At 40.5% G+C, this 3,333-nt stretch overlaps 1 pseudogene; it reads left to right on the top strand.

Moving 5' to 3' along the window:
• The first annotated feature begins 1,158 nt into the window (after positions 1–1,158).
• LOC132417885 (lysosomal dipeptide transporter MFSD1 pseudogene) lies at positions 1,159–2,527 on the top strand (annotated as a pseudogene).
• The last annotated feature ends 806 nt before the right edge of the window (positions 2,528–3,333 follow it).

Genomic DNA, 3,333 nt, shown 5'->3' with positions numbered 1-3,333 from the left:
AAGGAGTGTGAAGGACTGCAGGAGAAAAGTCAAGTGAGAGTAGTGTTTGGGGAGCAAAGGGAAGTGAGTTGCAGGGAGAAATTAGGCAAAACTTCAAATACTAATGCTGGATCTGAATAGGCAAACTCTGAAAGAGTTCTCTTTAAAGCCAAGAACAGGCGGAAGTGTTAATTTAGGCTAATCAGGGAATACTTAGTAAGATGAGGGCATTTTCACTTCAGTTCTCTACGTATTTTATGTCAAGTGTATGGGATTTTTGGGCTCAGCAGGATTCGAAGGTATTTATTCAGATGATAATAGTTGGTACAAATTTCATAGTTTAACACCATCCACGACAGTTACACTGTCTGGTCATGGACCCTAGGGTTGAGTGACACATTTTAAGCTCATAATGGTCACCTGTGCAATTCAAGACAAAGTGGAGACTTTCTGAATGTGTGGTCTCAGTGCTGCCGTATTAGCCTAATGGGAACTGGGATTGATATTGGCATGGTTCTCCTTGTCTTCACTGAAGGTGATGATAGTTTCTTTCTCCCAAGTTTCCTCATAGCCATAAAGAGACTCTGGGTATGGACTAATGGCCTTGCTACTGCAGTGCTGAGTATAGATGGGAAAAAAACCAGTCATTTGTCTTGTAGCACACTCATCAATCCATTCCCATATCCCTGCTAACAGTACTGATTTTCAAGTGTACTGTAAACTACCTAAGTAGAAATGGAAAAAAAAAAATGTTGGTTGAACAAAATTGTTACTTTTAATGAGATTTTGTGCTATTGATGTCATTAAAAAAAAAAACTTCCTGTGGCTTTGGATTAAATTAACACGTTTACAAATACTATAAAGCTAATTCCTAGCAGAGAGGGAAATCAACAAGGTGGACATTGAATATTCTTTTCCAAATATATTGAGGAAAAAGGGGTCTGTAAGCTAATATGTCTCAATGAGAATTTTCCACTTCATTGTGTTGTGTTTTAAGTGGTGTTTCATTTTAGGTTGACTTCTTTTTGTTATCAAACTTGTAACCTTCCTCTTCCAAGTTATCAGATGGTATATGCTTGGCGAATATAAAATGATTATTAAGAAACTGAGGAATTGAAATGGAGAATGGCATTTCTAAGAGCATATAAAAGTTTGCAGACTGTCATCTCTCGGTCTCCTGTCGGCCCGATGGAGGAGGAGGAGGAGGAGGAAGCGAGGGCGCCGCTGCCTGGCGGCGCCAACGAGGCCGGCAGAGGCGCCCCCGTTACACCCCCTGCCCCCGGGGCGCTGCCGGCCCTCTGCGACACCAGTCGCCTGGCGCACCGGCTTTTGGCACAGTTGCTGATATGCTTCCTTGGTTTCGGCGGCTATTTTTGCTATGATAATCCTGCTGCCCTTCAGACTCAGGTTAAACGGGATATGCAGGTGAATACCACGAAATTCATGCTGCTGTATGCCTGGTATTCTTGGCCCAATGTAGCTTTGTGTTTCTTTGGTGGCTTTTTGGTAGACCGCGTATTTGGAATACGATGGGGCACCATTATTTTTAGTTGCTTTGTTTGCGTTGGACAGGTTGTTTTTGCTCTGGGTGGAATATTTCGTGCTTTTTGGCTGATGGAATTTGGAAGGTTTGTGTTTGGGATTGGTGGGGAGTCCTTAGCAGTTGCCCAGAATACATATGCTGTGAGTTGGTTTAAAGGCAAAGAATTAAACTTGGTGTTTGGACTCCAGCTAAGCATGGCTAGAACTGGAAGTACAGTAAACATGAACCTCATGGGGTGGCTGTATTATAAGGTTGAAGCTTCGTTGGGTTCTGCTGGTCACACAACCCTTGGGGTCACACTTACGATCGGGGGTATAACATGTCTTCTTTCACTAGTCTGTGCCTTGGCCCTTGCTTACTTGGATCAGAGAGCAGAACGAATCCTTCGTAAAGAGCAAGGAAAAACGGGTGAAGTTATCAAGTTAACTGATGTGAAGGACCTCTCCTCCCCCCTGTGGCTCATATTCATCATCTGTGTCGGCTATTATGTTGCTGTGTTCCCGTTCACTGGACTTGGGAAAGTTTTCTTTACAGAGAAATTTGGCTTTTCCTCCCAGGCAGCGAGTGCTGTTAACAGTATTGTATATGTAATATCAGCTCCCATGTCCCCCATATTTGGGCTTCTGGTGGATAAAACAGGAAGGAACATCATCTGGGTTCTGTGTGCAGTGGTGGGTTGCTGTGTACCTCCTGGGACTCTCCTACTCATTGCTTGCCTGTGCATTGTGGCCAATGGTGGCATTTGTAGTTCCCGAACATCAACTGGGAACTGCATATGGCTTCATGCAGTCCATTCAGAATCTTGGGTTGGCAGTCATTTCCATCATTGCTGGCATGATATTGGATACTTGGGGATATCTGTTTTTAGAAGTTTTCTTCATTGCCTGTGTTTCTTTCTCACTTTTATCTGTGGTCTTACTCTACTTGGTGAATCGTGGCCAAGGTGGGAACCTAAATTATTCTGCAAGATAAAGGGAAGAAATAAAACTTTCTCGTACAGAGTGAGAAGTTTAAATGACTGTGTCATGAGAATGGGCTGCACACATCATTGGTTTGAAAACCTCCAATTTTTTTTCTTTTAATTTAGAGTTTAGTCGTTAGGAAAAATAATGGTCTGGAGAATTATTATATTTATATTTTGAATATATCTATTTTAAAGTATAACTGTGAGGACTGTTTTAGCCTGTGTCTTTTGTATTGCTGAAGAATTCTGCTTTGGAATAGGCTCATCAATGATGAAGTTTAGAAAATTGCATCTGCTACATGCAGGTGATTTTGAGTAAGGACAGTAAATAATGGAAATCTATAGATCTTGTATTGAGATAATTTTCACAAAGTGTATCTTAGGGATATGGCCTTTAATCTTAAAGCAAAAAAAAAGCTTTTGAGGGATTAGAAAGGATATTTTATATAGAATAAACAATAGCATTTTAATAGGCATTCCCTTTTGTAATAGGGAATATTTGAAAGATATTTTTATGAAGTCTCATTTCCACAAATAGCAGATTGTGTTCTGCTCTCTTTAGTTACCAGAGGTTGCTGAGCAGTGACCCTTTTGAGCTTCTTTATTTCTGTTAATGAGGACCCTAATCCCTTAGGGACATAATTTTGTGGTACAAACTTTCTGTATGGTTTTTCTTATAGTCCAATTAATTACTAAAAAACGTCATGTAAATTATGATAATTGCGTATCTACAAGGTTAAATAAAAACACTGCAAGAGGAGGAAAAAAAAAAAGTTTGCAGAAATCTAGTCTGCCATCTCCATGCCCAAAAATTTAGTTCCTCTTTCCTGTTTCTTTTAGTAAAACG

Source organism: Delphinus delphis, chromosome X (assembly GCF_949987515.2).
Source record: "Delphinus delphis chromosome X, mDelDel1.2, whole genome shotgun sequence".
NCBI lineage: Eukaryota > Metazoa > Chordata > Mammalia > Artiodactyla > Delphinidae > Delphinus > Delphinus delphis.
This window is presented reverse-complemented; position numbering and strand designations above follow the sequence as displayed.